The 14,610-nt window shown below is 45.2% G+C and overlaps 1 long non-coding RNA gene across 1 annotated transcript in view; it reads right to left on the bottom strand.

The window, feature by feature from the left end:
• The window catches only part of LOC129385166 (uncharacterized), a 67,200-nt gene extending 60,616 nt beyond the window's left edge, over positions 1-6,584 (bottom strand). The window contains exon 1 of the long non-coding RNA XR_008612760.1: positions 6,316-6,584. This is a non-coding gene — a long non-coding RNA (uncharacterized lncRNA). The remainder of the gene's footprint in view (positions 1-6,315) is intronic.
• Between the last annotated feature and the right edge of the window lie 8,026 nt (positions 6,585-14,610).

Here is a 14,610-nt window from a genome sequence, read left to right as displayed (position 1 = left end):
TTTCTTATAATTTACCGGCACTTAATCAGTGTTGCCATTTTAGCGATATTCTTGCTAGATTTAGTGATTTTTGTGTCTGTTTGCCGGAAAATTTTCTATTTAGCAATCAGCGACTTTTTTAGTTATTTGAATGAACAGTTGTCGATACTTTAACGACTTATATAAGTTAGCGAGGTTGCTTGAAAAATGGCCTTTTAGAATGCGGTTTAATATTCAAAAGGTACAGGCAAGTGGCCGAAACTCGCTCTACGACGCATAGGCTCGTGACCATGATGACCCAACGGTCGCCTTCACATTCGTAACCTTTTTTTTTTTACTGAAATGAAAATAAAATAAAGAGACGTAGTCACCTTATAATGGTGACGGCTACTCCTTTTCTCATAACGGAAACAATATAAAATAATCTATGTAAGAAAATGAAAAGAAACCACGTCATAGGGTCAGAAATCCACAGCACTCAGTAGCACCCATTGCGATTGTGCTTCGCAGCAAAGTGGTTATCATAGTCTCCACATTGTGCTCACAAAATTGAACTTTATTATTTACAAAACGCTGCCGGTTCAGCAATGTCATTAAATCCATTCAACTGGTAGACTTGCATAAGCGTGCCAGAGAATTTTTTTTTATTATATGGTACTTAAGAGATGTAGTCGCCTCTAGTTGGCGCCGGCTACTGTTTTTCACACGGAGATTTAAAAATATAATTAACTTAAACACATTAAAACGAAAAGTCAACTCCAAATCATAAAAAGAAGAGAACAAAGTCCAGTCACATAGGCCAGAGAGCTAATTTACCAAAACTAAATGGAATAATTTTTGTGTTCAAATTTAGAACAGAACAAGTGAATAAGACATCGACTCCGTAAAAAAGGCGTAAATATCGTAACGGCTGAATTCGTTCACGCGCGACTGAACGAATCGGTCCGGTTTGTCACGGCTTCCGGGCCAATCAGTATTTCACGGCGGCTTCAAGGTACAGGTCAAGGGCGAAAATGTGGTATTTCACCTGTACAAAGCTCGGGTAATTGTCGCCGCCGTGTTAAACACATGCGGCCAAGCACGTTCCGCATATTCTATTTCTGCTATCACGAACATCGAGAAGCACAAAAAAATTGGGGATAATATGTACACTGAGTGCATTTCATGCTAGGAATACTACGTTGCTTGCGTTCTTTTGAATATTGCTGTATTTTTAGCCTTCCAATCTGAAGGTATTGAAAAACTTAAGCTGTCATAATTCATTATGTAAATATTAGAGGTAGGCAATCGAATATAGACTTTTTGGAATAAGAATCGAATACGAATAGCAAGTATGGAATAGACAAACGCAGAAGCACATATTTGCAGCTGGGATATTTATTTCGGTATATTTAGGAACACCCTTGTACTGAATAGACAGTCAACTATCACGGAGAATGAGAATCACTTTAAACGCAATATCACCACAACCGTCATGAAAAGAACTGCACGAATACCCGCTTGACACCTTCAGAGCCTGGTGACAAACAAACTTGCTAAGAATGACAGGCTGCTGTATGACCAACTTTCCAGAAACGAAAATAAATATTTGAAAAAATATTGGAAGCTATGGAAATGGAAAAAGAAAAGCTAATGAGGTATTTGTCTGCCCTAGACAAAATAAAGAGGCTATTACAAGAAAAGAATTACTGGTAGCAACGTAAAAGATAAAACTACTACATGACTATAAAAGAAAGACTAATTAGCAGGCCAGAAGAAAAAATTGTCATGTATTAGACGAAAAGAAGGGGAACCGAGGGGCCTAGTTTTGTATAAGGGCATCGTTTCTGTAAGAACACTCGCACACATTCGTTAGGTTCATATGAAACCAATAGATAACGAAGAAAAAGAGAGCATAGGGGAAATTAAGTGTAATTTTTAATTGAATTGCAAAAATGAGAAGGTAAAAGGAAATGGGTTTTAAAACAGCTTGCTAACGGCGAGAGCCGAATTCACAATCTCCACATTACGCGCGCGTTGCACTACCAATTGTGCTACGGCGACGGCAGTTCCCGCGCCTATGTATGCTTAGGTATTTATGTATGCGTACACGATCTAAACCGAGGAGTGTTAACCAGCGCCACACTTATACCGCAAAACCGAAAACAAAGCTTGCATAACCGATCTTGTTTCTGCATTGCTTGATAATTATAATTCTGATACTTATAATTTGCGATACTTCGTTCAGCAGATATAGGACACTAACCTGATTTTAACAGTTGCTTGTTGCGAAATATTTGGTTAGTTTTGATGTTCGAAAATGCAGAATAGTTCGTTTTGGAATATGAATGAAATATTACACACCAACTATATTCGTAATCTAAACTTGGAATATTCGCCCACCCTATTAGTCAATAAATTTGTAAAGCTAAAGCCCTCTATACCCTCCTGGTAAATTCACTGTTTTCCTGCAGCTGCACGGACATTAGACGAACATGAAAATTATGTAAGTGGTTTACTTCACGTTAGCTTATATTAGAGTGTTTCAAGACACTTACGTTCTTAAAATCCACTTCACAAATACAGCGAGAATTTCGGTGACATTTTTTTGTCTCACTAGAGTGACACGCTTAAAAAATATTGGCAACAACCATTAGATGACAAAGATAACTTTCACTGACGCATTTTCAGCCTCAGACTTATGGCAATGACAATAAGCAAATACCTCAAGGGAGGCGATCTTTACAGTACACGCCACCTGGGCCCGCCCAGCCATGATCATGAACTTCTGTATAACTTGCAATAAATACTTCGCAATAAATCAACGTATAACTAATACATTAGATAAAATAACGTGTGATTGTTTATTGGTCTGCGGCCGCTAAAGCGGCATCTACCTTACCCCCCTCCCGCCCGCGCTGCGCCGGTCCGCTCCGCTCTCCTTGGTAGCAGCCCACCGTCTCAGCCTTTGTGGTATAGCACACGAAAAACGAACATGTACTGTAGAAGTCAAAGGGAAAATTATATACAAGTTTACAGTAATGCAGCTTCTGTAGTTGGCTTGGCGGCAATGCCGACATTGTAGCGGTGGCAGAGCGATCCCAGGCGGCACGTACTGCAAAGATGACTTTCCAATTAGCATACAGAGAGAGAGAGAGGGTTTGCTGATTGGAAAGTCATCTTTGTCATATATATATATATATATATATATATATATATATCGAGAGAGAGAGAGAGATAAAGATGGCTTGCCCACCCCCCCCCCCCCCCCCCACACACACACACAGAAAAATAGTTCGTAAGCCACTGTCCGCAGCAGGAGTAGAAGATGATATGCGAACTATAACCTGCCTCCTTCACGCCCCCCTCCGCCCACCTCCTAGCGCGCGCACGTCTGCCCGTTAGCCCTCCCCCCCCCCTCCCCTTGCGTGTGTGACAAGACGGTGCGTACACTCCCAACCTTCCTCCCTTGCGAGCGCGATACACCGCCGCATTAAGCCAGTATACTGTAGGAGATGCGGCTCCCCTGAAACCCTGGAACACGTCCTGTGCCACTGTCCAGGACTGGCCTCTGGAGATGACAGCCGCGTACCGCCGCCTCGGCCTTTCAGCCAACACCGTAGCAGATCTTTTCCCCCGCGTATTCCCGGTCGCAGCACTGCAAGCCTTCCTCGAGTTTGCTGTTGCGGCCGGACTTGCCGCCTTGTGGCCGATCCGCCCGGCCACCTACTCCTTGCGGTGTCCTGCTATGACATGTTGCTGCAGCCGACCCTTCCCACAATCTATTTTCTTCCCCTCCTTACCTATATGTTCTCCCCCCTCCTCCTGATGTTGAGCCGGCTGTGCCCCCTCACGGGTAGCAGAAAATAGCATCTTTTTTTCCTTTCTCCGAATCACTATATATATATATATATATATATATATATATATATATATATATATATATATATATATATATATATATATATATATATATATATATATATATATATATATATATATAAACGAGAACAAAAGGGGTTGACCGAGGAACCCGATTGTTATTAGTCATATCATAAGAAGCCAACAAACACTGACACCAAGGACAACATAGGGGAAATTACTTGTGCTTAATAAATGAAATAAAGAAACGATAAATTAATGGAAATGAAAGCGGATGCTTTGCATGCCACACGACGGCGAACTCCCTCATGAGCCGGCTCACTCAGACCGAATCCCATCAATATCACTGAGCTTCACTGAGTTCAAATACATTCTTCAACATCGACGCAACGACTCTGGGTGTGCGACGCTCTCCGCCGATGCTCGCCGTGCTCAAGAGTGCCACAAGCTCCCCCGCTCTTTTTCGACCGATCCTCGATGCCAACAGAAATCGCGTCGTGATGGCGACCGTACACTTCGTACAGCTTTTTTTCTTGACTCTTAGTGTGGCTCTTCCTCCCTTGCCACCTCGTTCAGCCTCTCAACTAAGTTTGTCGCGAAATATCATATAGGGTTTCCCACGTAACTTGAGCCAAACTTTAAATATATGCAAATGCCATGTACAGTAGCTCAACAGCACCAAGGTAATGTTGTTTGCGGTCGCCTGGAGATACTCAGGCTATTTTGTGCATTCCACTTAATTGCAAACTTAGTCTTAATTATTCGTCTTCTCAAATATTATAGTTCGACGAAAAGTGTCAATGAAAAAATTGTAGAGCAACATGCAAAACTCCCGATACAGCTTTCTGTTGCTCAGCACCTACTACATGCAAGTGTTTTTCCAAGCATGAAAGAAGCCCGCGAATACACGAAAAATTGCCACGCGACTGGCCGCTCGATAGCGCCGCATAATGCGCGCTGCGACTACACCACCCGTCGCTGTGGTTGTCTATATATAGGTATAACAGGGAACGGCCACGGAGTGAGCGCGACATGAGGGACGTATAGGTTACGACACGACAATAAACAACTCTCTTTTTTTCAAATCTAGGACACGACTTCTTATGCGGGAACGCTGTCATTGCGTCCTAAAACATCCTTATCAGCCGTTTTCAGCCCGCTACGTGCTGCGCAACTGTTTTCCCGCTCTTTACTCGTAGTGCGTGAAATCTGAGAAGTGTGGAGTGATTGCGCGCGGCGCGACACCAGTGAAGGGATTTGAAGGAACTATGTTCGATCATTGCCTGACCCGGACACCGCCGGGCCATGCGCGCGTAACACGTGGTCATGCCACGCGGAACACGAATCTCGATATCAGTAGAAGCCACCACAACACAGCTTGCCACTACTTCCAGGCGCTTGCTGTGCGGCAGCGGTTAGGGAGCCTTCATACAAACGTGTACAAGGCGGGCCGGCCCTACAGTGCGATAGTTTGTTTGATGTTGTTTCGAACGTTTGTTAAGCAAAGAGGACCCCAGACGGCTTTTCTAAACTTGGTTGATACAACACCTCCTACGTATAACAAAGCCTGCTTGCTCCGACTGTGACGTCACTATTACAGTTTGACGCTTCTAGCAGTTAGCGACATTCTGCGGTGGGTATCTTCCTTGAGCCGTGAGCGATCGTGCTCTTTTTGCCTGCTGTTAAGTTTTCTTTTCTACGTACACAGTCACGGCTCCGATGCGAAGACGCGTTGAATAGACCAGACTAACACTCGGTATAAATTGAACAGGGGTTGCTGTAAATCTAACTAATCGTGGCCGCATGTACTTACATCCGAGTGCAACTGCGCTAACAAACGCAAAAGAATATAAAGGATTTAGTGTCCCTTGTCGGCCAGCAAAAATTAAAGGTAGGCGTTTCATTTATTACGGGGGAGCCAGCGCATTGCAGCAAGAAACGACTCGAAGGCATCTTGCGCCTGATGAACTTCTTGAAACGCCCAGCACAGACACCTGAGAAAGCAAAATTATTAGTCGGGCGTTTCATCGGCATCTATGCTGCAGTCACGCCGATTTCTTTCAAGAAAACGTGGCTTGCACTACACTGCAACACATGAGTTCGAGTCAATTGTGAACAATTCTTTCGTTTGTGTGAATTACGCTGCAGGGAAATGGCGAAAATTGTGCTTTTTACGTTGTGGGCACAAGAATGACTGAGCAGCAACACCACTTTCGAAGCTCAACAAGAGAGGGCACATTTCTCGGTATAAGCGTCTTTCGGAATGCTGCTGTCATGCAATGGCCAGAAAGATGAAGCAAGGACAAACGCCGCTCTTTATTATAATTATTATTACAGAAACTGCCGAGAGAAACGCCTTCGAGAAAAGCTGGCCAGGGTGCGCTACGCGCACAGCAGCATGATCTCTATCTTTTTCTTTTTCACTGTAATTGGCGCTTTATCTGTTGAAGAGTTAATAGAAATAATTTCACCTACCTCCGTAGAGCTGTTCGCTTCGTATTGCTTCCCCGGTATAGCCCATAACAACTTACGACGGCGGCTTTCGTCCTTCGGGAAGTAGAAAAACACCGGCTCGATAGGGTAGTTTGCGCGGCACCTCTGCACACAACGCTTAAGTGGTACGTCTCTCATGTTCGCAAATCAGTAACACGACCACACAGAGACTGCAATATCGCGCGCGCACTCATCACACGCCGAGGTAGCACACTGCAGGCACGACATGCCACGATCACAAAAAGACGTGTTCCCAAGCCGGCGGCTCGTCGCCTACTGCCGGTGGACTATAAAAAATAACGCGTGTGACGTCATACGGAAAGCCAAGCAGAGGCCTTCAGTTATATCTAAGGAGGTGTTCGCTGATCCCAGAGACGGGCAGGACTAAGTGGACTGATTCCGGAGACAGTGTAAACCGCTGTCGCGATGATCGCATGGATTGAGTGGTGGAGGTTTCCACATCTTGGCCGTGCAGGCACGTCATCAATATGCTGCGAAGCGCGCGTTGCAGATGAGCAGTTTTATAGCCTTTAGTTCGATTTACATAGATTTCAATAGGTGGGTCGGATCTGCATAATTGTTTTGTCTAAAACTACTTTTGTAATACAATATAATAGAAATTGCATGCAGCAGATTCCGTCTTGCATTTTTTTTATGTAACAGTCGCAGTTCTACCCAATTTGCGAAGCGCTGAAAACGGAAGATAACATTGTGTTGCGTAATCAAATGGATCGAATGGTATCAGGCAATGGTAGATCGCCGCGATGAAACTTCCATGCCACGAGCCTTATACTGAAGCGTTTGCGACACTGTTCTTCCGAAAGCGTTGTCACGATACACGACAGTGACATCTTACATAGAACGCGATCCGAAAGAATACTGGCACTGATCGGCTTTCTTCGCGAGTCATTTGGCTAAGCCAAGGATTACCTTTGTTTCGCTGTTCTGTATGGCTCGAGGCATATGGCCAAGGAAACTCTCACAGCCTATCACTGCTGACCCTTCTTATAGGCTTTGCGTATGCTACGTTGCTCTTGTTGACCACGGTTTTTAATCCTCCTGTCTTCTTATCCTGTGTTTAATTTAATGTCCATATTCGCTTAACGGGAGTCTGAAACGCCTTTAAAACTTGAGCATCGCCTTCGAATGGCTGTAGGTGGTGGTGAATGGCTTCGAATGGCTGTAGAAGGAGCGCTTTATCGCCGCAAGCAATCATTACGCCGACCTCTATTTTTTTGTCATCACACAGCACACCGTTGTCGCCTCAATTAATCGTGGCAAGCTGGGGCAAAACTCGCAATCTGATGGACGGAAATGAGATAGTTCATTGTTTTATCTGCATAGCTGCACGAAAGCGCAGGTACGAGTTATATATACTACGAATACAGTGGTAAGAGTTAGGCGTTTTCTGCATACGGTGGAGTAAACTTGGAACACATTTATTGAGCAAATGAGTGTGCCGGGCAGGCAGGTTCAGATTACCAGCGGTCACCGTAGCCGCTTAGCTATCGAGTATATTAGAAGTTATCTGTACATCTGAGCAACACTGAATGGTCCACTAAAGCCTGTATCAATCAAAACAGATCTCAAACGACACGGTTTAGTGACCACTTCTAGGAGGTCCCTCATGTGTCGAGTCTATACCGCTACACAACTTCCGGTACTGTAGGGTTATCCTGTGCCTTCAGCTTGCTATTTCGTGCGGCTGAGTGTAGACCGATTCTTTCAGAGTCGCTGTATCTGGTCGATGCATGAAGCTGCCGCGGACCAGGCTCGAATACTGGCCGGTTGCAGATTGCTACAGTTGCGTTACTGCGCAGGCGCAACAGTGGCCAATTATGTGAAATTACAGGGCGATACAAATAAGCATGGAATAAGGAAAGAAAAAAAAATCACCGCCCAAGCACTCCGTACTGATGGTTAACCAGCGAAGCTGAAACGTGCTGCCCCAGTGTTTATCACTGGGTTAATCCCGGTGGTTCATAAAACGACGGCTTGGTAGGCTGCCAGCTCCTCGGTACGCAGTTGTTGCTCGAGCTCGGCTGCACGAGCCTGTTCTTGTGCCCGGGCTGCAGCATCGGCACGGCGTAGACAAGTTCGTTCCAGGTTCTGTTGATGGCGTTGCTGATCGAAAGCTGCCTGCTTCAAAGTAGTACGTATGGCTCGTGTCCTACTCGTTTCGAAGCCGAGGGGAAACTGATGCGCGCGCTCGGCAGCGACGGAAAGCAACGACCTTGACGACGTCACTACTGGCGCAGCTAATCCAACACCACCTGGATAGAACAAGGCCTTTTCACTCCGAACCATGACGTCATGTTACTTGGCCCCACTGCCGTAGACCTAATGTGGATGCTCCCTATATATAGTAAGCAATAGCGATTCTGACGTCACCACTTTCATCACGCCAGCCTTGTCAATGGAAATTTCGAGCCAGCTAGCATTACAACATGGATCGGAGTAAACAGGCCTTGTGCTATTTAGGCGGTGGTGGCTAATCGCGCGCCTCTCTTTCTCTATCTTTGTTTTTTCGCGCATGCACATGGGGTTGCACCGGAGGTGTTTTCGGCGTACAGGTGACCGACAGACAGACGGACGGACGGACAGACGAATCGGCTAGCCGCATGGAGCTTCGCTGTAAAAAGGAACTGAGAAGAGAGACATCAATGTCCGCGAAGCCTTCTTGGACTGGAGTCCCCGACCATTAGGATATGGTGCACTGCTGTCAAATTCTATTTACGTTCGAAAATAGCTTTTCTTGCGGAATGTTATTTACCCGCTCAGTTTTCAGCGGCCTTTTTCAATGGCTCGCGTCGATCTCAGTACTATCAAGGTCCTTGTAATATCAATACTATCGACCAGCGTATCTTGAGGGGAAGGGGGAACAGGTCCTCCTCTCCACCCTTTCTGGACCTTTTAGTGAGTGGTATAGCAACAATTTCACGGGGCGGACAGCCGAGGTGCGTTTCAGTCTCGTTCTTGTAAATTGTCACGCCGACTCACTGGCGTGGCAATTTCGCCATTATTTCGCGGGAGTCGAAGCCATGCTAGCTGTCTCTGTTCACCGATCCCTCACACCTGGGGCACACCATGGAGCTTGACCAACACCCTCTAGGAGGTGTTGGCTTGACACATCTTTCCCGGGGGAGAGCTCACTCCCTGTATACCTGTGGCGCTTTGAACGTCGACGACGCATCGGATTTGAACCATGCATATTCTATCTCAGACGCCGCTCATCGAATCAAATTCGTCCCGGACGTGTACTGCTCGTCCAAGTACCTGTTCGCACCTACAAACAAGACGCGCTGTTCTCTCAACGTCGCCACCCGTCGCCGCTTCGCCTCACGTTTGTGTGCAAGGAGCTCGTCGTTGTCCTCGTTGTACATGGCCGCCAAGAGTCGTCGTTCCGCCTCGCGCTCACGAGCCAGAAAACATTCGTGTTTTGACTCCGGCTTAGTAGCATAACGAATACGTTATTGTTGCACTCGACGCTTCTTTAAGGCTACCATCTGTTCCACACTCAATGCAAGCTTTGGCCGTATTCTCGGCTACTTCTGTTGCCGACTTCTTAATCCTTGCCGCCGGTAGTGGGTAGCTTGTGTTTACTCAGCAAGACAGCAGCACCCGCAAATTGGGTGGAAGAAGCAAAGAAAGCTTCGAAAGTGGTCATAGGTAGATAGCACTCCATGTTATGATTAAGGAACTTGCCCAGTTCATCCACCTTGGTGGCTGCAGCTCGAAGGCTTCAAGACCCGGAACAGGACTTCCTCACAATCTGTGTACCTCCCACCTATTCCCTGCAAAACAGACGCAAATAAGAACCCAATAAATACTGCTATGTAGGGTGACGCGTGACATTGACCTCACGATGCTCCTTGCATCATAGCGCATCTATAGGCTACAGCATCTGCGCGCTCTCCTATCGGGCCGTCTTAGCTCTCTGGTGAATTTGTTTCCGCTGACCCTTTTCGGTTAAAAATTAAAACCGAATTTCGAAACGTAATTATACGTACTTTAACAGTTTTCTTTTATTTATCAGTTTCAACCGAAAACGCTGAACCCTATTTATGGGAAACTCTTCCTCACGTCTACCTGCCCTTTCTGACTCGGGGCTCCTGCGCTTTGTGTATAGTGGCGACCAAGGATGTCAGAGATCACGCTTGCAGAACATTCAGCGCGCTCACCGTGGAGGAATAAAATAAACTAGGAGGAAGCATGCCATTATACAGGAAGCCTTCGCAAGCCAGCTCCCCTTGAAGTTGTCGCCTTTGTGGTTTTTCCTCTCCCGGGCCTCCAAATGCCGGCCCAGCAACGTGACCCTGCGCTCGGTGAACTCGACCCACTGTGTTTAGTCTGCGTTTCATCGATGCGCACTTGTTCTGCTACGTTGCGAATCGCTCTGTACACAAATGAATTTAAAAAAAAAAAAACAACAAGAAACCAAACAAAGCCTCTTATACCTACTTTACAAGTGCTATAGGCGCTGCTTCTTTCTGAGTGGAGAACAACTTGGGCCACTGTGTATGCCTTTTCTACTGGGCATGTATGTGCCCATACTTCACCAATCACTCAGAATGGACATGTGCCACTAGATATGCGCCCGAATAGACAAGCAGTACCAATAGACAAGCAGTGTATACAAGTCAGCAACAGAAAACACACGCTGGCAGAAATCTATTCCTTTCATTAAATATCTCTCTCTACGTAAATCTGTGACAGCTTTTTATTTTCTCCTCTAGAAAGGCACAAAAGCTTTCGAGATTTTTGCATAAGACGCATCACAGCGAGACGTCATGTCCTTCGTAGATTTTATCAAATTGAGGTTAATAATCTCCACTGTTGGCGTGACGCTGCAAAAGCTGCTTTTATCGACTTCCATAAAATCTACGCTTTAACGTGTGTGTGTGTTTGCCCGCGACAGCAACGAAGAGACTGGGATTTTGCGAGCCAAAGCATCTCTCAATGGCTTGTCTGGGAAGCAGAAGCACGAAAACGCAGCGGTTCAGCACCACATTCAATATACATGCAGACTCGGGGTGCTCACCACGGATCTGTACTATGTTCTGTCCCTTAACGTATACGTACCAGTGGTGCTCACATATCTGCCTTCGCCCATTTACGTCGTTACTCCCTTAGAACACTGGCAATGCTAGCACCGAAACAAATAGTTACGATTATTTATTTTATTTATTTGGAACATACTGCCAATCCTACACGGGATTATTGCAGGAAGGGCACAATGTCAAACAATAAACATGATAAAGTCGTAGTAAAAATGTGAAAAAAATACGAGATACAAATACATCATCTGAATAGCCAACATATTAAGTAGCAACATCAAAGTGCGAAATATAAAGAAGGAAATATGTATATCTATACATTCTAGCAGTTTTTACAAAAACGTTGCAAAGAAGGTGGTGGTAACAACTTTATTGAGATTCTGCTCAATTATGATATGGCAGGCCCGAGTCCTAGGATGGCCCCTCACGAGGAGCGAAGGTTGGCAAATTGAGCTACCAAATTGAAGAAGGCGCGCAACAGTTCAATTTCATAACTGAGAACCCAGTAAGCAGTTTTCAAGAGGTGACAAAAATGTGTAAGCGACAAACTATTGGTGATAGTGGGAGTTAAACCATTCCACTGCCTTATGGCTATCGGAAAAAGAAGAGTACTTAAAACAGCCAATTTGAAAACGATATTCATGTAGGCTTTACGAATGCTGAAGTCGTGTTATTCTGGTGTTTGCGATGGTAATGTACTTGGAGCTATTAACGTTTAACTTCTTATGAATTAACTGGTGCAGTAATTTTAACCACGCGAGTGTGGATCGGTTTTGGATTGTGAGTATTCCGGCAGTTTTTAGTAGAGCACTTGGAGAATCTGTAAGGCGATATTTATTGAAGATGAATCTGATTGCTTTTCTTTGTACACCCTCCAGCATGTTAATTAATTTGTTAGTCGACGGAAACGAAGCCGAGATAGCGTGTTCCAGGGTTGAAACTCACGAGTGCATTATAGGCTAGTAATTTAGTTTAGCGTGGAGCTTGGCGTAGACGCCGCAAAAAAGTCGACTTAGGGCCGTTGAAGTAATGATATGGGAGTCCCATCTAAAGTCAAATGTTAGTGTTAGACCGAGGTACTTGTGCTCTGTGACTGCTGTTATGGGGTCATCGTTTATGGTGCAAGGGAACTTCTGTACATGGTGGCTTCTTGTTATTCTCAAAAGGACATATTTTTTACCATTGAGAGTCATTTTCCACTTCGTACACCATGCAGAGACTAATTTCAGTGCATTGTTTAGGATTACATGGTCATCTAGCGAAGTAATTCTTTTGTACTGTATACAATCGGCAGCGAAGAGTCGTATGTTGACGTGAATGTTAGTGGACAAGTCATTAAACATGGTGCAAGCTAAACATAGTGCAAGTGTTAGAACACTGCCTTGAAGCGCACCAGATGTAACCTGAGTTAGAATTCGAACCTGCACAAATTCTTTCCGGTTAGTTAAGTAGTCCTTTATCAATTTGCTAATACTCGCAACGAGTAGGCACCAGGATATTTTCGTACTAGTTAGCCTCGCCGTAGTCACACTAGTTAGCCTCGCCGTAGTCACACGATGGTCACACTTCATGTGACCATCGTGAAATTATAAAGCACTAATCGTAGGTCGCTGATGTTGAAATAATTAGACCAGGCAAAGCTCTTGACTTTTACTTTTTCACTAAGATGTAAAACTTGCCGGCGACGGTGGTGGTGGTGGCGGTGTATGGTGTCGCGGCGGCGGCGGCAGCCTGAACACTATGGCTCTTGGAACCACAAGTCAATGTCACAAGGATTGTGGATGGGGCCCTTTCGTGGTGCACTCTTTTTTATAAATCTCCACTTGTGATGGCCGCCGGCCCCTATACAGGTCCTACTCGATATTTGACAGCGTTTCTTTTTTCGAAATTTGTGTCCGAACTAACTTTTTCTCAGTACATACAACTTCTCATACATTGGAGCAACATCGACATGCGATGTCCTTGAACAACGGGCAATAGGACGGTCCAAGTTGGATTTAAAAAAAATTGAATTATGGGGTGTTACGTGCCAAAACCACGATCTAATTACGAGGCACACCGTAGTATAGGACTCCGGAAATTCGGACCACCTGGGGTTCTTTATCGCGCACCTAAATCTAAGCACACGGTTGTTGTGGCATTCAATTCCTATTGAAATGCGGCCGCCGTGGCAGATATTCGATCCTGGTCCCAGCTGGATAACGGGACGGGCAACAATTTCGCAAGCTAATTGCGGCAACACCCGCACCACACAGGGCTGCGTGCGTTTGTGATGTGCCTTTCTGTTAACTTTATTTTACAGCCAAGTGCACTGCGGCAAATACCCAGTATAAAAAAAGTCGCTTTAAAAGAAATTCATTCTTTTTTCATGACCAAGTGAATCACAAGCCACACAGGCATGTGCGCATGTGTACGCCATTTTAGTATATTAGGCGAGAAAGAAGAGCTAGCTGTTTTAATGACATCGCTTCGTGAAACTTGCATACCATTGTTCAAAAATCGAACTATTCTTAGATTGTGCTGACACGATTGGTGTTGGTCAACGTATAAGCCGTTACAATAGATTTTTTCAGTCATCGACGTGTTCCAAAACCAACTCAAGGCAAACTATCAAGGCCAACTACGTTCCCCCACATTCTCCTAGCGCAGTCCTCAATTTGATTGAACAGCAGACTGACCATCATTGATGCTGATAAGCCGCCATCAGCGCTGGCACGCCACGTGTGTATGCCCTAGAACACCGGCGTAATGGTATACGCACAGCCTGCGTTATACCCCAACCACGAACAGAGACATGACCTATTTCGAAATAATATTAAATAACAAAGTTAAATAAATAAAGTATACGGTAAATATTTACTCGTCACCAGCACTGATGATCTGAACTACTGAAAAGTAATGGCATTTCGTTGTAGGGTTCATCTCCGACCCCTGTGGGCAGGAAAACGCTTTCGAAAATGGCGCGAAGTTCTTGACTGCTTCATTGCAGTGGGGAGGAAAAGCTGTTACTACTGTTCGGGTAGAATAAACACGTAGTGTGGCAAAAGGAAATGAAAAATATTTGTCCCGGGCTGTAGCTCAAACCTTTGAGAGGGAGATCCAACTGCGCATCACGAAAACGGAGGTCGCCGCGTAGGCCAAGTCGAGCGCAGGAGCTCCGGAAAAAGTTAATGCAGATTCTGGCATGACGGGGCCTCTGAAAAGCTTGTGTTTAGCGGCT

This window comes from Dermacentor andersoni, chromosome 5 (assembly GCF_023375885.2).
Source record: "Dermacentor andersoni chromosome 5, qqDerAnde1_hic_scaffold, whole genome shotgun sequence".
Lineage (NCBI taxonomy): Eukaryota > Metazoa > Arthropoda > Arachnida > Ixodida > Ixodidae > Dermacentor > Dermacentor andersoni.
This window is presented reverse-complemented; position numbering and strand designations above follow the sequence as displayed.